This window comes from Durio zibethinus, chromosome 2 (assembly GCF_047325235.1).
Source record: "Durio zibethinus cultivar Kanyao isolate XHJ-2024 chromosome 2, ASM4732523v1, whole genome shotgun sequence".
Lineage (NCBI taxonomy): Eukaryota > Viridiplantae > Streptophyta > Magnoliopsida > Malvales > Malvaceae > Durio > Durio zibethinus.
The window spans coordinates 33,916,721-33,939,535 of record NC_143163.1 but is presented as its reverse complement, the minus strand read 5'-3'; the positions used below and the strand labels follow the sequence as shown (position 1 = coordinate 33,939,535).

At 33.7% G+C, this 22,815-nt stretch overlaps 2 pseudogenes across 1 annotated transcript; one reads left to right on the top strand and one right to left on the bottom strand.

Annotated features, from left to right (window-relative positions):
* Window positions 1-118: 118 nt before the first annotated feature.
* On the bottom strand, window positions 119-5,142 carry LOC111317938 (uncharacterized; annotated as a pseudogene). Its single transcript, XR_016332585.1, has 15 exons — window positions 4,633-5,142; window positions 4,333-4,509; window positions 4,124-4,248; window positions 3,901-4,038; window positions 3,462-3,612; window positions 3,321-3,375; window positions 2,959-3,047; window positions 2,807-2,888; window positions 2,619-2,691; window positions 2,485-2,538; window positions 2,127-2,228; window positions 1,431-1,999; window positions 1,133-1,231; window positions 926-1,035; window positions 119-409 (listed from the first exon to the last, which is right to left on the bottom strand). The product of XR_016332585.1 is annotated as an uncharacterized LOC111317938 (transcript).
* LOC111317457 (D-cysteine desulfhydrase 2, mitochondrial-like) lies at window positions 4,792-21,522 on the top strand (annotated as a pseudogene).
* Window positions 21,523-22,815: the final 1,293 nt, after the last annotated feature.

Genomic DNA, 22,815 nt, shown 5'->3' with positions numbered 1-22,815 from the left:
TAAATCTTGATCTTGGTTATGGATTTGGATGAGACTTGGAATCGTTTGGCATGAACCCAGGTTGCAATAGGCACTGCCAATAGTATAAATTATGACAAATATGCATTGCAGCAACAAATGAGACTTGGACATTTCTCCTTCCCTCGCATATACGTTGTAATAACACCATGCTCGCATGGTGAAAGTAGAATTACAAATGAAAATAAAAGAACAAGAACAATCAACTTTGAACCCGCTTGCTGTGTCTATATGCATGCGTTCATTGTTTCCAAGCTCTCTTCCCACGGAACTGTTTGCCAGAACGTTGCCTCTTCTTACTTTTCTCTTGTCGACATTCTTTGAGTCTTAGACCTTTGCAGCTAAAGGCATACGCTTCTTGTGTTCTTTCTGACGGTTGCTTTGACCGCTCGTCTGTTCACATCATCACAGACAGAAGAAAAGAATGAAACATGATAAACGTATTAACGAAGGACCAACTAGTGGCAAGATTTACATGCCTTTTAACTAGCCTTGACAATTCGGGTAAAACACAAATACGAAAATTGTTACGTCACAATTCATGTTATCTTATCCAATACGAAATATATTTTTTATTTTACTAAATTGATATATGATTTTTTTAAAACTTTAAATCTTGCTGTTTTGTTTTTTTTTTTTTTTTTTTAATATCATTTTCATGTTGTGTGACCATTTCGTTTTTAAAATTTTTATGTCTACTTTTAACCAATCTAAGTTTCTTGAACTGAGAAGTTTAAGGGGATAAATACCATAGACAAGGAAAACATGGTAAGATACAAACATCTTAATTGAAAGTGCTATCATGTTAGACATCTAGATGGACCAAGCATTCAAACTAAAATTCAAGCTAAAAATTCAAACTAACATCCTGGAAAACTGGCCCATAAAATGTAAGAGCAACCAAAATAACTTTTTCTGTTTGATAGCAGTGCGAGCCTCGTACTGCCCTCTGTCCTCCCTTCCTGCTTTTACTAACGCCAGTCTTTCCTCCTTGCTAAGCCTGAGTCGAACCCGGGCCTATGTAGCACGTATAAGAACTTTGTGAATAAATGTTTCTAAGAACAGTGCTTAACTGGGAAAAGAGTATTTATCAGTAAAGACAGAGAAGACATACTTCAAGCTTTGTAGGATCCACTCGTTTAAAACTCAGTTGATCAGAACTTGGAATCTTGAACCCTTGTTGAGCCAAAGCAGTTTTTGCTTCCTTCTTAGCCTGATAACATAAATGAAGGAAAACCCCAAAAAATAAATGATTTTATTCTGTCTAAACTAGTGTAACAAAGTATATTTCTTTTGATAGAAAGTGTAGCTAAGCATATTAAAAGCAATTATAAATTAACTTCCAGATCAGCACATGGTCACACTTTTGGTGTCAACTTGAGCCTAGATCTGTTAGAACAAATTTAACATACGTTAAGTTTCTTGGTCCTTCAGAAAGAATACCATCTGTTGAGTCCGACGTAACACAGCTCATCTTTGCTTCTGCCAACCTCTTTAAAGCACAAAGACTTGTATCAGCGGCAATAAGTTGATCCTCAAAATCAGACGATTTTCTCTTTCTTGCTTTTGACTTTTGATCTTCATTTCCACCATCTCCAGCGCTGTCACCTAGTCTAGAAGAACCAACAACTTCTTCATAGTCATCATCCTCTTCAGCTTCCAACTCCTCTGTCTCAACCTTGTCCTTGTCGTCATCATCAATATAACTCTTATCCTCATCATCTTCTTCATCCTCACTTCCATCATCTGTAGTATATTGGCTTTTTTCATCATCATTATTTTCACTGCCATCATCAGAACTACTAGGTGCAGCCTCATCACAAATTTCATCATCCTCACTGCCATCAATTTCATCTTCATGTTCCAATAATTCAATGTCAGGAACATTGCTAAGGACATTGACTTCTCCATACGCCTTTGATCTTGCCTTAGAGTCCACTGGACGTCCCCAGTCCTTCTTAACCAGCAGTGAAGGGCAAACCTGAAAATAAAACAAATGGAGAAATATGCGGTCAAGTTACACGAAGAAACAAAAGAAACAAAGAAAATAAAATATCAGAGAAGCAGGAATGTGCACACAAAAAAAGTATGGAAAGACAACTGTATACCTCTCTAAACAAAGTAATGAGTGAGTGAGCTGCAGCTGAAACTGCCTTTTCATGTGATTTTTTATACAATGCGAGATCTTGTAGCAAATCTTCAGTCATCAACTAGTACCAAGAAACAAATGATTGTTTTAACAGATTCTAAGCAATACAGTACGCATAAGTGAATGCACTGATGAAATAAATTCAGTAACTTGTAGCAATTGATTCACTATAGCAGAAGCACCTCAAATATATCAGACAAATAATTGAAGGAATTTTAGGTTTTGTGTATGTCTGAGCCGTTGAGGGTAGGAGCTGGAGAGATGAACGTGAATCGGTGCATTCACTGATTCAGAAATCAAATGACATAGATAGTTACCAACGGCATGCGCAAACATATTTCCCTAATCACGTTCAGTCCAACAGCAATGGCCTAGAAAATCAACCAAAAATTTGATCAATCAGTAAAAGGAAAAATGATATATAAAGCAGCTTTTAAGTCATAAGCAATACCCCTGGACGTGAACGATCATGTACAAATTGATTTCCTATTTGTTTGAGTAAGCTCAACTGCATCAGGAGGAACCTGCTTAAACAAGATTGATTTGGTGGCAAGAAACCAGAGAAAGCTAAAGATATAAGAGAATAAAAGAGGCAATAGTTTGAGCAAAACATTTAAACAATCAAATGGAAAACCATACCATATCATGACAGGCCTGAACTGCTGCTGCAAGTAAATTAGTGATATCTTTTTGATGAGGCTGCAGAGAAGAATATATTTGGCTCCTATTAACCAGGGCAATTATATTTTCTGTAAAATGGAACACTTAAAATAAAGATAGCACACCCGAACATATCTTGAAGAAAAGGGTAGAAATTTAAAAATATCACGCGGTGAAGCCCAACTGTTCTAGCAATCACTTTCAACATCATCATTCTAACCTGAAGTTAAACAAAAGAGGAGGCTCGAAATAAGCGAGGCAATTTAATATAAGAGTTAATTCTTGCATGAAAGCAAACTACATATAAACCTAACCTAAACCTTTTATGACCAGAACTTAGACATTCAATGCTAGGGAAATGGCAAAGAAATATAAAAACTTAATCAGCTAGAATAAAGAAAATGAAAACATTATAACAGATAGAGAAGGTTGAATCTGTCACAGGAGGCAAAGTAAAATCTGCCAAATTAGAAACATCAGGAAAAGCATTCACCTCAAAACGTTCTGTTGCAGGTTTGGAGGTGAGAAAATAGCTCTTCTACAAATCCCTGTGTGCAAAACAGAGCATTAAGCTTTCTACAAAATACAACATTACACCAAATGCGACTAGTAAAATGTGTGAAAATGGCAAAACCTGTGCATCTTTTAGATGGTAAAGGGGTGAATAATAACCATAAGTGCTACTTTCTGATGACAGGTGTTGCTGCCTTTTCATGCTACGAATACCGTGCCGTAGTTTTGCTTTCTTTTTCTTCTTGCTAGCAGCTGTACCCTTATGGTGCACCAGATAATATAATACACATCATATAATTTAATGACAAACTACAAGCAATACTGTTTCTTAAAAGCAAAAAAAAAAAAAAAAAACTGACACAAACTGCTGGGCATTGAAATTTGAAACGTCAGTCAATTACCTCAAACTTATTTATATGGTCATAAATCCACAAAAGCTAAGAGTGTTTTAAGCATACCACTTTTGGTAGAAGCAAGGAAACTTCACCTAGTTGGCACTAATAACATAAAAGAGTGGTTCAAAGAAAAAATAGAAAATGAATCACAGGATGCAAATGACCTTGTAGACAGTCTCTTTGCTGATGACAACTTGATGCGTTTGAGTCATTTCATCTTCACTACTTGAAGCATCAGTATCGTCATCATCATTTTCAATCTTCTCATAATCAAGGAGAAATGAAAGCGCAGCAATCATTATTCTGCAAAATTTGAATACAAAAAATAGACTTACTTGAACTCAATAGCATAAACAGCATATCTCAACCACACAAAAACCACATATACCTCAATGATTAATGAAAACATGCCATACAAATAGCATTTGCTGTTCTGTCATCAAACCAAACCTTTCTTCGATGAAGTTCACATAAGGTAATAAGGAACCTTTTTGCTCTTGCTTCATCTACTTGCTATAAAACACATAGAAAATATATCTAAGAAACCCAACAATTTAAAACAGGAAAACACCAATTCAAATAGCATTGTTTAAAAACCTGCGATATTGCAAACAAGATATTCTGGAGGGAGCGATTCTTGGCCTCGTTCTTATGATTCTTATTCATTCTTCTAATACTATGAACAACATGAGAAAATGCTAATTTCCTCAAATTCCTATCTCCTAGTATCTGCAACTCCATGAACAATGATAGAGTGTCTTTTATATCAATAATCTGCCGAAAACCAAAATTCAAAATTTCAAGTCAAATTTAAAGCATCCAAGAATAATGACCAAAAAATGTTTTAACCTTTTAACATTAATAATAAAAAACACTATAACTAATTTTTCACGTCACCTTCCGATTAACGAGGAGAATGAGGGCTTGGGTGACGTGGGACCTAAGTCCTGAGGGGAGAGTCCTCGCTGATGATTTGAGAAACGCAATGAGATCGGAAGGGAACTCGGCGAGCACCTTGGGATAAAACGGCGTGACATGGGCCAAGAACATGGCGCGATGGCTGAGGTCCTTGGCCACGGTTGGGTCCGCACTGACGCCGCCGATGGAGGAGAAGTTGAGAGCCGCTTGTTGTCGGAAGAGCTCGAGAGCGGAATTGAATTGGCTGTGGAATAGATGGAGCTCCGTTTTGTAGCCTTATGGGTCAGTTTTCATTTGGGATTGGAAAGGCAGAAGGCTCAGTTTCTCGGAGCTCCGACCCGATGCGGAGAGAGGCTCCGGCGATACACCGGCCAGTGAAACCATTGCATAACAGGTGGGCACGTGGAGTCTGAAAATAAAATTTTTTGTCGTAACATTTATTTTCACAAGAGGAGAAATAAGAAAGGTTAAATTCTCAATTCGCTCGTTATATAAATAAATACACACACACATATATATATATATATATATATATATATATATATACACACATTACTAATTTTACATCTAAATAAATAAAATTTATAATTAAATATTTTTATTATCTAATTTGATACTTATGATTAATATCGTTATTTAATTTATTAATATAACATAAATATTTAATAAAATACTAACATATGTAAAAAAAAATTATACTCATTATTATATTATTAATTGTCATGTAAGAATTAAAGAAAATTTAAAAATTGAAAATTCTGAAAATTTGGAAAAGTAAAAAAACTTAAAATTATCTAAAAAATGCCACAAATTTAAAATTTTTAAAAGTAAAAAAACCTTTGAAATTTTTTTAAAAATTTTAAAAACAAAAAATTATAAGAAAAAATTATAAAAATATCTCGAAAAAATGAAAAACCTCAAAAAATCTAAAAAATTAAAAACTTTAAAAAATAGAAAATTTTAAAAAATTAACAAAGCTGAAAATTTTAAAAATTTAACAAATATGAAAAAAATCTGAAAAATTAAAAATTAAAAATTAAAAATCTAATAAAAAAGAAAAACAGAAAAAAATCCAAAAATTTTAAATATTAGTTTTTCAATTTTTTTAGGAAGATTTTAATTTTCAGATTTTTTGGTACTTTTTAAGATTTTATTATTTTTCAAATATTTTTTAATTGTCATGATTGTTTTTATTTTTTGAAAATTTGGGTTGATGGTTTCAAATTTTTTTTTACGATTTAGATTTTTTTTCATTTTTCATATATATATATATATTGTATTTAGGGTAATTTTTGAATTTTCAGGATTTTAAAAATTTTCATAACTTTTTTCAGTTTATTTATTTTTACAAAATTTAGAAAAATTTAGATTTTTTTTAAAGTTTTCATATTTTAAAGTTCTTGTGAATGTTTTATTAGAATTTTCATTTTTTTATTTTTTATTTGAATTTTTTATTAAAATTTTAAGATTCTTTGAAAATTTTAAAGTTTTTCACATTTTTTTTGAATTTTTTTCTAACTTTTGAAAAATTGTTTAGATTTTTTTTTATTTTTAGAATTTTTTTGAGTGTATTAAAATTTTTTGAGATTTTCATTTAATGTGATATGACAATTGATAGCACGATATTAACTGAATTTTTTTAACACATGTTAATTTATTATTAGATTTTTATCATGTCAATAAATTGATTAACATTAGTATGAAATATTAAAATGGATAACAAAATAAAAGTTGAAATATTTAATTGTAAATTTTATTTCTTTAAATTTTAAACTGGTGAAAAAATGTATAATATAATTACTATTTTTGTATTTAACCATTTTTGTATTTAACCCAAATAAGAATACAAAGAAAACAAAAAGAAGTGTCTTTGAGTGAGAAAAAATTAAAAAATAAAAAATCGATTCGAAATTATAGTATTTGATTCGATTTTTTTATTTGATTTAAATTAAATTCAAATTTTAAATGTATACATTAAATTTGGAATAAATTTTAGATTGAAAAATGAAAAAAAAATCGAACCAAATTTAATTATATATTTTTATTAATTTATATATTTTTAAAATTTTTATAACATAAAATTAATTATTTTATATAAAAAATTATTTAAACATATTCAAATTTTATATTTAAATAATATATAAAAAATAAAAAAATATATACCTAAAAAACTAATAAACCAAATGAAATCAATAATATTCAATTTCACTCAAATTATATAAAAGGTCGGTCGATTCATATTAAATTTTAAAAATTAATAATATTATGCACTATCGAATATAACCTACCGCTTGTCTCAACTGATTTAGGAGTTGCCTAAAATGAAACTTTATTCTTTTCCTACTAAAACTGTTTTCATAGCCATCAACAAAAATGGGTTACATTCTGCTTAGGTTCTATTCTTAATATATGCCTGGAATTTTATTTATTTATTTATTTGTTAAAAATTGGTTAAAGCTTGTGTATATTGGTATCTATTTGGGTAAGCAGATTGATATAAAATTTTGTTTTTTGCTTGCTACTTTGATGCATTACGGTTGCTATTGAATTTTGTAGTTAGGATTTTGTAATTGATGTTTTAGTAATGTAGTTTGCATTTATTTTGGTAACAAGGAAAAGAGTTAAATAGTTTCTGTTATGAGTATATAATAGTCAAAACAATATAGTGATATTTTTCTCTCTCAAAGTCTTCAGCAAATAATCGAGGTATTTTGGTTATTTGTACTGACCAAATATGTCAAGTCGATCTAACATAGTCAATGCTACCTCAACTCGAGCCTATCTTAATTATCTCTTTTTTGTTCCTCTTAGCTAACCTGTAAATATGAAGACTCTAGCATCATAAAGTTAGGTTCTTCCCATTCATCTCTCTTTCTCATTTATACTTTTTTACTTTCTTTCCGACCTGATTTTTATTGACTTGTGTGGTAGAGTGCAAATGTAGGGAATACCCCATTGCCTTGGCCTCTGATTGTCATTTCTTTTTGTGTTTATAGGAATACTCTTAGGTTAGAGCTTGGCACCAATATTTGATGTGCCAAGTAGGGGACAAACATTTCATATTAACCAAGCACAAAACAATGCCATCAAGAAAAAGAACCTAAGAGGAAGGAAAGGTAGCCACCCCGGTTAGAACAGAAACTCACCTAAGCTAGCAATTTGTTCGCCCAGCTTAACAATTGACAAGACCGACTATGAAATAAATTCAGGCCTTGACAGAACAAATACAAGCTCTCAAGCAGACGCTGCAAACTATAACCCTACCACAAGTCTCAAAAGTGCTGGACTTAGTCACACCTAGCCGAGAGGCAGTTGTCGGGCAACCAAACTACAGAGAGGTGGAAGCCTTCTCGACCTCTAGAGAAAAAAACACACCAACCCAACCCATCACCTCTTCAGCTACAATTTCACACATGTCACAATCCAAAAATCCAAACAAACAGATTATAAACTTAAACCAAACAAAGATTTGAAAGTTCGGATGCAAACCATGGAGAAGGAACTAAAAACAAAAGCAGTGGTATTTGAGGATGAGCTCAAGTTCCTAGAAACCTCACTTTTTACCAAAGAGATTGATAAAGCAGTGCCTCCCAAAAGATTTAAAATGCCTACTTTAAAGACATATAATGGTACTTCTAACCCTTTTAATCATTTGAAACTTTATAGAACTAATATAATGATACAGAGGATAAATAAGGCTCTAATATGCAAAGTTTTAGCCACTACGTTGAAAGGAGCAGCTTGGTCTTGGTATAGCAGTCTGGAGTTAAGGTCGATTACTACATTCAAAGAGCTCAACCACTTATTCTTGTCTAAATTTGTGAGTAACCGAAGAGCTAAGAAAATGATCTGAGCTTGATGTCAATTCATCAAGGGTAGAATGAAACTCTAAAAAGCTATGTCATGTTTTTTAACATAAAATCTCTACAGGTTAAAAACCTGGAATAGATGGCCATTGTTGCTATATTGACTAGTGGATTCAATGATAAGAAGTACCACTTGAAGTTGACATTATAACTAGAACTACCTAAACTTTAGGCAACATTCTGTTAATAGCAAATAAGTATATCAATGCTAAAACTACAATGAAATCAAACTGAGGTAAGAGAGGTTCATCATCTTCCTTAGTCATAAAAAAGGTAAAAAATTTTACGATCTGCCCGTAAGAAAAAGACAACATAAGACTAGAAGCCCTAATAGAGAAATAAGCTACATTACACTGAATACCTCCTGTGAGAGGATTCTGATGCAAATAAAAAAAATCCCAACATTAGATGGCCTAAACCACTAAAACAGAACATAATGCAGGATCTAACAAAAAATATGCCTTTCATCGAGATATTGATCATAATATTAAAAATTATGTCGATTTAAAAAATGAGATTAAAGCTCTGATAAGATAAGGTTAATTGAAAATATTTATGAGATAGAGAAGAAAAGACCAATTTAGAAGGGACTATAAACATGACTATAAGCGCCCATTTGGGGTAGAGCAGAAAAAACAAATCAAGAAAAAAGGAATACCCAAGGAGAATAGCTAAATCAAGAAGAGGTTCGAGCTAACAATAGTAGGCCAATCGCTGGGGTGATTAACGTGATCACATGAGGTAGCTCCACCTTGGTGAAAAAGAAGTTTAACCCAAGTATAATAGGCACTTTGGCCAAAAAAAAAAAGATTGAAAAGATGAGTTGATCTCATTTAGCTTGAAAGATCTAAAAGGAATCCAACACTCACATAATGATGGCACAGTGATCACAGCCTTGATGTACAACTATGTGGTCAAAAAAATCTTATTTGATAATGTGAGTTCGATCGACATTATATACTATGATTATTTTTAAAAAACAAAGATTGACAAAGATCAGTTGAACCCGATCACCATTACATTAGTAGGGTTTGAAAATAAGCAAGTGCTCATAAAAGAAACTATCAAGCTTCTGATCTCCTTAGCGACAAAGCTAAAGATGATTAACTTAGTCATAGAGTTCATGGTAGTAGATATCTCATCTGCCTATAACATGATATTAGATGATCTAGCCAATTTATTATATGACTTATAGGCTCAGCTCCCTATTTGAAAGTGAAATTTTCAACATTTGCAGAGGTTGGAAAAGTTTAGAAAAACTAGTCCACGGTATGGTAATATTATGTCACAACAATGAAAGGTAGGATTGAGAAACAGATAGGTAGTTCAATCGATACTGAGGTGGAAAACAAAGATGAAATGACACAGGGAACTGATAAGAAGTAGGAAATCATCGGCAAGAACGTAAAACATAAGACTAATATAAGAGAAGCGCGCTCTTAAGCTGCTCTAAACTCTTAAGCTCTGAAAAAGTTTAATTTTATTCTATTTTTTAAATTTTTTAAGGCAACAGTAGAAATAATCGAGCTCTTAAGCCAGTGTGAAAATTTTGATATTATTTGGACCAAGCTAACATGTTGACCAAAATATAACATTAAATGAAAAATATACTTCACTTTTACTAATACGCTCAACAAGTTATTTAATATACTAATCATTATGTCGGGAACCTATTTTCGCAGGAAATGATCTTAACCTAATAGAATAAAAAGAGATAATGGATCAAAGACCAAACTTGAATGCAAATCAATTGAGCCAACCGAAGATCTCATGACAATTTTGTTCTAGAACAACATCCCATAAAAATACATGTAGATTGGAGCCAAGCTCCAACATAAAGATTAATTGATTCAACTCATAAAAGATAATACCAACCTATTTGCTTAGACACCATTCGATATGGCCAAAATTGATATAGAAGTAATGGTCTATAGACTACACATTAATCCTGAAGTCAAACCAATTTGGCAAAAAAAAATACTTTTGCCCTGAAAAATAATAGGCCATTGAGAAAGAAGTTGATAAACTCTTACGAGTTAACTTTATTAGAAAGGTTTACTATCTTGAGTCGATAGCCAATGTGATCATGGTAAAAAAGTACAACAAAAAATAAAAATTATGCGTAGACTTTATCAACCTAAATAAAGCTTGTTCGAAAGATAGCTTTCCCCTTCTTATCATAGATAACTAGTAGATGATAGTGCCAAGAATGACCTCCTTAGCTTCATGAATGTTTATTTTGGCTACAATAAGATCAAAATGTTAAAAGAATATAATGATAAAATAGCTTTTATTATTGAGAAAGGCTTTTATTGTTGTAAGGTCATGCTTTTCGAATTGAAGAATTAAGGGGCAACCTATAAAAGATTGGTGAACAAGGTGTTCAAAGATCAAATCAGTTGTAATATTGAGGTATATATAGATGACATGATAGTTAAGAGCAAGAGATTGATTGAGCATCTAGAGAACCTCAGAGTAATCTTTAACACTTTGAGAAAGTATAATATAAGACTTAACCCGAGCAAATATGATTTGGGGTTACATTAGGCAAGTTCTTCAGTTACATGATCAACTAAAGAGGAATCGAGATGAATTTTGAAAAAGTTCAAGTGATTTTAAAAATGAAAGTGTCAACCTCGATCAAGAAAGTGTAAAGGTTAACAGGTAGAATAGTCGCACTCAGCTAATTCATGTCTAGGTTAGCAGAATAATGTCTATCATTTTTCAAAATTTTCAAGAATATCTTTGACTTCGATTGAACTCCTCAATACCAAAAACTTTTTGATGAACTTAAAGAATTTTTATCCTCCTCGCTTGTCATAACTAAACTGAGGATTGACAAAATACTGTACTTATACTTAGTCAGCATAGATCAAGCTGTTAGCTCGATCTTAGTCTGAGAAAAAGAAAAAAAATAATGATCGATCTATTTTATAAGCAAAGTATTGACAGGACTTGAAGTTAACTACAGTGGTATAGAAAAATTAGCCTATGCCATTTTCACCTTAGTCAGAAAACTTAGGCTGTACTTTCAAGCCCACACGATCTGTGTCCTGATTAATCAATTACATAAGCAAGTCTTATAGAAGCCTGAAATGTGAAGAAGGCTAATTAAATGGATAGTAAAGCTTAGCAAATTTGATCTATACTTTTTACCCATATTAGCATTAAAATTATATGTACTGATAGACTTTGTAATGGAACACACCTCGGTAGAATTGAAAAGGCAGTCTAAGAAAAAAAAACCTTGAATAACAATGATTAGAAGCTCTATATAGATAAATCTGTTTTAAGCTAGTGCAGAAAAGCCAACTTCATTTTGATCAATCTAGAAGGGTTATAGTACCCATACGCATTGAGATTCAAGTTCAAGCCATTTAACAATGAAACAGAATATGAGGTGTTAGTAGCTAGCCTAAGGTTGGAAAGCAAGCTGAATGTTCAACACACAACCATTTATAGCAACTCCCAACTGGTGATCAATTAGATAAATGAATAGTTCAAAGCTTGAGAATATGAAATTCGAAAGTATTTTGAGAAAGCATTAGCCTTTGTAGCTGACTTTAAAAAAGTCGAGGTGAAAAAAAACCAAAGTCAAAAAATTCAATAATAGACTCCTTGTCTAAATTGGCTTCAAAAGCAATAATGAACAGTCTAAACTAAGTTATGGTAGAAGAACTAGCACATAAAAGTACTGAGGATAAGCTTATGGGATAGGTCACAGAGAAAAAAGCTTGGATGACGTCAATTAAAGCTACTTGACCATGAGAGTTTTACCTGAGGAAAGAGTTTGGGCTAAGGCACTGATGAGAAAGGCTTTTTAGTACATAATGATCAAAGAAAAATTATACAAAAAATCTTTTAGCCTACCATACTTAAGATGTGTTGATAAAAAAGAGGCAGAATACGTCATACGAGAAATTCATGAAAAAATATATGGAAGTTACCTTGGACCTCAACTTTTGGCTTATAAAGTGCTGAGGCAGAGCTATTATTGGCTCATAATTAGAAAGGATATGACTAAACTGGTGAAAAAATACGACAAATGTCAGAGATTTACCCATGTGCAACATCTCTTCTTAATCGAGCTCACTCTTATCATTAGCCCGTGGCCATTCATGTAAAGAGAAATGGATGTCCTTGGACCATTCACCCTAACCACAAGTTAAAAGAAATTTATCTTAGTGATGATAGATTACTTCACAAAGTGATTAAAAGTTAAAGCTTTAGTCACCACCACAGAAGCAAAAGTTGAGAAATTTATATAGAAAAATATACCCTGGAGATTCAGATTACCTCGATTTATAATAACGGATAATGGCAAATAATTTAAAAATAAGATGTTCAAGGAATGTTGCTCGAATTTTCACATCAACCTTTGGTTCACGTTAGTTACCTACCCTTAGTCCAATGGATAGGTCAAAGTTGCAAATAAATCAATACTATAAGCTTTGAAAAAGAGGTTAGATGCAGTAAAAAAGAAGTAAGTCAATAAGTTATCAAAAGTTCTATAGGCTTTGAGGACAACTACGAAGGTGCCTACTAATGAAACGCTATTTCACTTGACATTTAAAACAGATGCCATAGTGCCAATTGAGATCGAGCTACCGAGCTTAAGAGTTGAATTGACGTTAAAAGAACGAAATGAAGAGGTGTTTAGGGTTTACATCAACCTCATCAAGAAACAAAAAGATAACCCTAATACAGATCATAATTTACTAGTAAAAAGTAACCAATTATTATAATAAGAGAGCTTTGTTTAAGTATATTAGGGAAGACAACTTGGTACTTAAAAAAGTTAAAACTTTAGGGGTAGATAATCGAAGTGACAAATTGGCCCCAATGTGGGAAAGACCATATATTTTTAAAGAGGTTGTTCATGATGTGACTTACAAATTACAGAATCTAAATGACAATATCATCACAAAGATGTAGAATATAGATAATTTGAAACTTTATTATTAGTAGCTTAGTATAAATCGAGCTCATACTTGTACTATTTTATGAATGGCACTACCATCCCAAATATATGAAATGCAAATCAAGTCTATTACTAGTAGATTCATACAACCGAGCTTACACTTACATTTTGTATATGAACACATGAATTAAACTATCTTCTGTAAGCTTGTGTTTAAGTGATTTAAAAAAATTTGAATTATATGTTCATATGATCTAAACAATTATGTAAGTCTTCAATCTAATTATATGCCTTTAGATCAGATAATCATTCTTAAACTTTTGTAAGTAAAAAAAAAATGATGGTACAAACGAGTCGAAACTTTAAAAAGTTTCTCTTTTTATTTCATTATAACAAAATACATAGGCTGAAGCATAGGAGGTTTTTACAAAAAGTTGACCTCAAAGTTAAAAAATTTACAAAGTCAAAAATAAAAAATTATAAAATTTATTCATCAGCAACAGCAGTGATGAAAGAAATACTCTTATTAGTAGAAGTATGAGGGATTTCTTCAACTTCAACAATCTTCATATTTTCTTCATTTGTTCTCATGACAGCCTCCAGCTCATCCTCTAGGGCCTCATCTTCATCTTCATTTTTTTTTTATCCTTCTCGAGTATTTTGACAAGGCTTCAATCTAATATTATTGATGTCAATATCAGAGAGGTCAAGGTTGAGAGAGGAGAATTTAAATTATATCTCATTCTTAGCCATTTAAAGGGCACCCAATATGTTATTTCGTAAGAATTCTACCATTACCCAAAAACACTCATTAAAGGCTTTATATTCCTTCATAGCCTTTCTTTGTAGTATTTTTTCTTGTTTTGAGCCTCTAACGTTGATCTCAACCTCGTAATTTTGGCTTGAGCATTATTAAGTTTCAGCTCGACTTGTTCTTTCATCGATTCGACTAAGGCCTTGTCCACTAAGATAGCCTTTAACTTCGTTGTTAACTCATTTACCTTTCTTTTTAGCTCAGCCTCTTTCTTATAAGACACGCTAAGACCTGATTTGATATTGTCTAATGCCTTTGAGCTCTTTTTATGCTTTTCAACAAGGGTAACTATATCTTTTTCAGCCTTCAGCATATGTCCTATGGTAAGATAAGCATGATAGAAGGCCTAACTGCTATTCTCCACAAGTTGAAGAGGGAACTTCTTTTGGACTGCACTGAAAGACTTTAGACTTAGAAAAATAAAAACAAAAATAGTAATAAGAAACAAAGTTGTGGTTAGAAAATACTCACCAAAAAGGAGAAATCACGACCTTGTAGAACCTTTTAGCAATATTGAGGTTGGAGACAGAGTCATCCATTGAAGCAAACTCCAATCCCATGGATATTTTCTCTAAGCTAGGCCTCAACACCCTAGTTTTAGGGTTCTCAAGAATAGAAAATAAGATCTCTACCCATGGTCTTTTGGTTGAAAGGGGTGGTATTGGTATCGATATGGATGATAGATCTCGACTTGCCCTAGTTTTTGGCTTTCAACTTGGTAGAGTGTTGGGTGTAGTTGTATTAATCACCTTGTCTCCCTCACATGACAAGGCCTCGAGCTAAATTTTTTTTCCTTTTTTGGGCCTCTGGGCATGTTGTTATAGTGAAATGTTAAAATCCTTATCGACTTCAGTCATATTTGTGAAATCGAGCTAACAATTAGATGAAAAATTAATTTAAAATAAAACCTTACAAGGTTGTCTTAAACCTACCCAAATACTTTTTCTTGTTTATTATTTCTAAAGATGCCAGCTTATGAGCATCGATAAATAGCTCCCCTTACATATAAAATCTAAAATTTTATATTGATTTAAAAAATTGGATATAAAAAGGGCCTTTGATGCGTCCATAAAAGAGCTGGGTGTACTATTTATTTTTCAAGCCTTAATCTCGAGCTCATTATCTTTATTAGCTTTCTGTTTTTCAAGGTATAGGAAAAGCAATATTTAATTCTTTATTAAGCTTGGACAATCAATAAGAAGTTTTTTATTTGGCCGAGCTGTGATATAAAATCACCTACTATCATTAGGATATTTTTTAAAAGAGAAAAACTTCATGAATAGAGGGAGAAAATAAAGAATGTTCAGTTGTCGACAAAGAATAATAAAAGCGACTATGTATCGAATGAAATTTAAGGCGAGCTGAGTAATGGTCAAATTATAAAAATTAAAAATTGAAATGAATAAATGATGAAGTGAAAACCTTAGGCCAACCACGAATGAATCCTAATATATGTAAAGCCAATGTGGCTCTAATGTATCAATAACCCAGTCTGAGAAGTTTGACGTTATTATACTGTACCCCTCTCTGAAAAAAAAAATGGTACCCAGAGCTCGAACGTGATAAGCTGAGCACATATTATAATAGTCTTCTAGATTTGCTCTACTTTTTAACTCACTTCTCAAGTTCTTGAAGATTACGTCGAGGTCACACAGAGTATATATAAGGGCCTCGATGAGTTTATCTTGCTTTATAATACTTTTCCCCTTATCTTCACTTTTTTTGGTCGAGGTGTTCCCTTTCTTTTATTTTTATCAGAACCCCACTTGTTAGAAAAATATGACTTTTAGGTAGGATATGGACCTTAAAAAAGAATAGTGGATGAAAGTAGCTCGATCCCAAAAAAAGAAGGATGAGGTGAAGAACCCTTAAGAGAGGACAAAATGTTAAAAAAAATTGATTAAAATGGGAGAGTAAAAGAGGCAAAAAGTGGAAGAGATTAAACCCCAAAATGGGGAACAATCGAAAAGGAAGGAAGGTTGGTCATAGAAAATGGACTAACCTAAGAGATAGGAAAAATAGGTGGATTTTGAAGTTTGAAGTCGATCTGAGCACATAGTTATTCAATGTTCAAAATCTGCTTGCCTTTTGCCTGAGCATTCTCTTCATTGCACTGTTGCCCTTCCTCGGACATCAGATTGAACCAATAGACCATCTTTGTATAGTTGTAGCCTCTAATAATAAAAAAAATTAAGTCATCATCCTACTACTCTTGCTGACCTCCCCTTGGCTTTACCCTATAGCTCTCAACCCCTCTAGAACTCATATTAGAAGACATGGTTAGAAATACATACCAAAACGGGTGTAGAAAAAACTTTGAAGGCAAGAAAGCTATTGAGATTGAAAATTTTAGATCGATTTAAGAGCAAAGAAAGTGAAAGATGGAAAACTGAAGCCTTACCAATCCTTTTATATAGACGTGTTGCCGACCAGAGGGACGACACGATCCATGCCACATGTCGGACCACAAGCAATAAACGTCTTTTCATCTTTAAATTTTCTAGCTCAAGTTGTCTCTCTCTTCATTTAATATTGTTAGACTAACCTAACTAAACGAACCCCAAATTGGACTGATCGAATTGGACAACTGTCAAGAATAAACCGAGAGCCTAATTCACTTTCAAGGCTCAAAATAAAGGCTTAAGTCTAAATTTTTGAAAGAAAATAGAAGTCTCACTATGGCCAAACAAACTTCAGCAATAATCTCAAATCACCTCAGACAATTATCACCTCAATAACTTTTAAATCGATTATGCATTCATTTCAGAACACACGCTCGAGATTGGATAACTATCAAGTCAGACCATGGCTCAAAGTTAGTTGTCATCCAAAATCGACCTCCCTCTGCAACGTCAGCATTCAACAAAATATGCAGTCAAGCTGTCCCACGTCAGGGATGTCAGTAATAAATTTGGTGATCTTATGCTCAGATCGCTTGATAGGGAGATAGAATGCTAGGGGCATATAATGGTCAAAAAGGTATACTGGTTTTTTCTCCTCTCAAAGCCTTCAATAGACAACTAGGGGTATCTTGGTCATTATTGTCGACCTGATATGTTAGGTTAGTTTGACATGATCAATGTCACCTCAGTTCAGCCTTATCTTAGTTGTCCCCTTTTTGTCCACTTCAACTTACCTATAAATATGAAGACTTAGGAAACATGAAGCTAGGTTCATCCCATTCATTTATCTCTCTCCTTCCTACTTTTTTACTTTCTTCTTGATCTGATCTTCAGTGAATTGCTTGTCGAAGTGCAAAAACAGGAAACACCCCTGCTGTTGCCTATAACCATACTTTCTTTCTACATTTACAGGAATACCTTCAGGTCGGAGTTCGACGCCAACAATTTCCTTCACAGAGTATGGTTTTCATCAATCTTCATAGTCAGGAGGATATGTTACCTTCAACTTCATGAAAGTAAATAATGTTATTGACAGTTTTGGTCCCAAAAATTGTTAAAAACTATCATTTGTTCGTTAGAGTTAGACATAAATATAGATATGTAGGTTTGTTTGAAAGCTAGCTGCAGCTTACAAGAATTGAGGAGGAATATAGTGATATGTAATGCAAGTTTTGCAATGGTATGGTGTTAGAACTATTCTCTATTGTTTTGCCTTGACAAGTGGCAACTTGGTATCACATCAATCATGGTTGAAGTAGTTAATAAGTTATTGAAATTCATCATTTAACCTTTTTATTCCGATTCCCCACGCCCTTTCCCACGAAAGTAAAATTTCCTTCCTTGCTCTCTCCTTCCATTGTCCTTTTGCTGCTGCAGCCTGCAGTCATTGATGGTACCATGCCAGTGTAGCCATTTAAGATACAGGAAGCTTAATGCACACTTCTATGGCTTATTGATACAATCTTCCATGTTATTATTGTAGTTTTCTGTGATTCAGACTAACAATTGAGTGATGCTTTCCCCAACTCCAGGCACTTCCCAACATCAAACTGAGCGGTGAAGAGTTTATGTCGAAATTGCTCGACAGAAGGTGGACATTGCTCATTCCTGCTACCAAAATTCATCAAATTAAGGTTTCTTCAACACAAAGGCGAAACAGAGGGGGATCGTTGAGTAATGTTTCTTTCTTAAACAATAATCAGCCTAATCTTGGCAACAAGATGTTTGTGGACAATCAAGGTTTCTCATTCTATATTGTGAGGGACGATTTATTGCATCCTTTTGTCAATGGCAATAAAGCGAGAAAACTGGATGGACTGCTTCCTCTCATTGAAGATCACAGTGTGACTGATGTGGTTAGACTGTGCTCCTTTCACATGTGGATTTAGATGGAACAGATAGTTGTGGTCAACATTTTGTGGTGGGTGCTGGCTTTGTTAGATGGTGGATATCAGCTATAACGGTATTTAAGAGAAGATGATTTCATTTGTAATTTGTATTGCTAGGATAGGAAATATCCTACTGCATATACAACCTTCACTGCACTGTGTCTCCTATTTGCAGCCCCTCCTCCCTCCCTTCCCTCTTTTTCTTTAACTGAATTATCATCATTCAATACCCTTTTCAGTCTTGCAAACTCTGGAGACCAAATAATTTCATAATGAGAACTTTTCTTGGTTTCATGTGGTAGTTGTCAAAGCGCAGCTGCAGTGGCTATTGGTTGGCAATTTCTTGTTGCAGTTACAACAGTAAATTCATCTCAAATTTGCTTTTCCAGAATTCTAATAAGTTTTGGTAATACCAGCCACATAAAGCTTTGCTTCGTATCAGTCATTTGTGTGTTTTCCAGCTGTTTCTTGTGCAGAGAGGACTGAAGTCACACTTGCTTCTGCAAGGAGAGCAGCCTGAAATTCTGACTGGCTATAACTTGATTTCAACAAAATATGGAAATGTAACATATGTTTGGAGATCTTTTTATGCCCATAGGGAAAAAATGCTTAAGACACATGCTAGTATGGTTGCAGGCAATACTGGTAATGTTGCATATTGCAATGATATTATTGATGCCTCTATAATGACACAGAATTTGAGTGTTCAAAGTCTGTGCAAATTGATGCTCCTAGAGGCACCACGAGCCGCTCAAGTAAGGTTGTTATAGTCAATGAAGGTGCAGGAGGTGCCATTGCATTACTAGGTAAAAGAAATATGTAGATTTTCTATTTGGATATAATCATCATTCTATATTTTCCACAAATATATCCAAGTTCTCTTTTACCGTTTAATGCTGCCCAATTATCACAAAGACAGGTTCTAAAACTACCATGACAACGTCATTCTTGCATTAATAATTAATTGCCTTATCTTCAAGGATTTTGTTTTGGTAACATGCATAAATAATTGATCTAAAGCATTGTGCAGGTGAAAATGGAATGCCTTATTCTTAACTTTGATCTGGTTGATAATGCTAAGTCATGGCAGATGGGCTAGGCCATCCACTAGAGAATATGAGTCTTTAGACTTTAACTGCCTCCTCAGTCTCACTGCTTTCGCGTTATGATTTCTGTGAAAGGGCAGTCTTTAAAAGATTTATGGTTTTGTGTACAGCACTTCCTCGTTTATTTCTTTATTGATATACTAGAGTTTGTAAATTTTTAATCCAATTGTATGCCGCAAATTTATCAATTTCGGTTTTAAGTTGTTATTTGTTGATTTCTAGGTAGCTTCAATTAATTGGTTTCTTTCATATCGGTCTGTTTCGTCTGGTTGACTATTTATCTCAGGACCATTTACTTGGAAGAAAGAGGCCTCTCAACTTTATTGCGGATTCTGGTACTGCAACAACTGCGTTGGTTTAGGCCTCGGTGCCATGTGTCTAGGGCATGTGCTGTTTTCATCATATATTTTTCTGTTTAAGACTAAAACTCTCAAATAATTGCATTACTATCTAATGGAGTGAATTTTTAAATTGAAGCACAGTTGGCAACAATAGTCACTGGTACTGTAGCTTTTTCCCAGGCTTCCATGGAAGATTACTGCAGTAATTTTGGCTGACACAATTGATGCATACAGACAGCAAGATGGACGCTTAATTGCAGAATTCAAGAGGCAATTTTGTTTTCTTCGTGATAGTCACAAACTAATTGGTGCTGATGATGGAATTGTGCACCGGGTAGACCGTTGTCATCCAAGAAAGTAAAGTACTTCTGCTTTGGTTTTATTTTTCAGTGCTTACAGTTTAACCTTTTTATTTTTTTGGATAATTAATAAACAGTTTAACTTCTGCATAAGCGAGTTTCTAACCTCTTTGACGCATGAGAGACATCACCTAGAATAAACATAATTTTTACTAAGAATATTAGTTTATATAATACAATAAATTGTGACTGTAAATATGTGGCGGAGAAATATGAGTGCGGTTTGATGTATTTCCAAAGAACTCTGAGATTGAGAAGGACACTGACTGACAAAAATATAGACTTTAACAAGTCTTTCTTAGCAAGTGTAGTGTGCCAACATGAGAGAGCTGCAGGTTTTCATTTACTCCGTTCTTTAGGATTTAAATTTTGGTGATGCTGCAGAGTCATGAAGAACCCCCGAAAAAGGACGAATATTTAGCCATTAACTACAATATATTGTACTTGATTTAGATTTGAGGGTGTAGGTATAAATTTTCTTTTGAATCATTTTACTTGGATGATTGAAGGGATAAGTAATGAAACCTAGGTCTTAACACACATCTTTGAGAGGCAAAGAACTAAAATTAAACCTACAAATTGCCATGTTCAATGAATTTGCACCAGTGACTGAAGTGGTGCAGGAGCATCTGTGAAACAATCTAACGATAAAAGAAATAATTAAGTTAATAACCGAAATGTCCAATGATAACTGATAAGTATCTGTATCGTCGTTTATTCTCGAAAGGTATTTTTATTCCCGGCTGAATCTATTTGGATTTCCTTTTTGCTTTATCTTTCTAAGAGATTTGGTAACATTTTGGAAGGGGAAAATAGATGCTTGCCAGCAAATTGCACACGAAACTGGAATTCTAGTGGATCCTGTCTATACTTTAGCTGCTTGGGAAATGGCAGCACAAATTACCAGTGCACATGAAGATGCCAATTTGGTGATGCTTCACACTGGTGGCACACTCGGCAATTTAGGTTAGCAGAGAGGTACAAATCATACTTCCGTGTGCTCAACAGTGTAATAAAGAGTCAATTTTGCGTTTAACTTGTTCCATCTCTATTTTTCTCCATAAGAGCTTCGTGTTAATGGAAGCAGAGTAAGTGAAACAGGATAAGAGAGAAAAAGAAAGGTTCCTTTTATTTGGAGGTTTAAACTAATTTTAGTGTATTCATCATGTTTTCACCACGGTATAATTTTACATGGAAAGTAAGAGTATAAAGTGGCTTCTTTCTAATTTTAGAATGATGAGGATACTAGATATGTCCTTTCATAATTAGTATGTTGAATGTTAAGCATTTACAATTTACTCTATTTATTAGTTTTGAATCTAGGTCTACGACTACGCTTAAGAGTCAAGGTAGCAAGGCCCTCAGGCAGAAAAGGTTTCTGATGTCTCAGTTTTTGTAAAACTTCTGCCGAAGCCAATCACAGGAGACTGTGTGGTGTTCAAACTACAGTCATAGCTGTGTGATTAGTTTCAGAAAACTGACATATGTAATATGAGGAGGATGACCATTAACTCGGAACATGATGATCTTAAATTTTGGGTTTGAATGACAGGAGTTTAATGCTGTGGGAGCCTCAAAATTGTAGAATGAATTTTCATGTTCATTCATACTCTAGTTGAAGCTTTGAATTCACTGAAGCAGGAACCTGCCTGCCACTCTCATCTCATGCATGCTGCTTTCACTAGTGATCCCTCCCTACTTTTCCCTTTTTTAATCAAAGGGTGAATTTGTCATGGTACAGTTGCCGACTAAAATGGCCTTTGCTTTTCATGAAAATTGCCTGCACTGCGAGCATATGCTAGGAATGCAAGTTAAGGGATTATTGGAGCCAGAATGTTGAAATTTCTGATAGGAAAAGACATAAAGCTGCATTACCATAAAGCTCCCTGCCCCGTTAAATACCACTACCTAACGGTCATGTATCATTCACACAAGAAACCATGGTTAAGGCCACACTCGTCACGCTTATACAATACTACCTGTACTGGAATGCTGCGCCCTCCCCCGTAAAAAATTTATGGAAGCAATTTTTCTGTTATAGCTCTAATATAGTCATTGCTATGGGAATCTCTGTACTCTTCAGTAAAATGTCACTAACAACAGCTGCAGTTACAGCTATATAAGTTATTGATTTTGCATGTTTTCTGAAGGGGTATTTTTGGTGAGGGGGGAGGAAGTTGATGGCATATGAAATTTTGGGCTGTAAAAAGGACAAGGTGGAGGAATGAGGAATCGAATTTGTCGATGACTGACAGCAGTTAGGCCAGATTCCATTAAATCGAGATACGAGTTTCAGAAACCATCTTTTGTGCATATTTTCACTCATTGTGCTCCAAGATGGTCATAACTATTTACTACACTTTTTATTTCGCAATCTCATCTCTCTCTCTCTCTGTCCCTGAGTGTAGACTTGGGAGAAGAGAAGCCAAATTTAATAATCTAAAGTTGAGCTGCTTTACCTTTT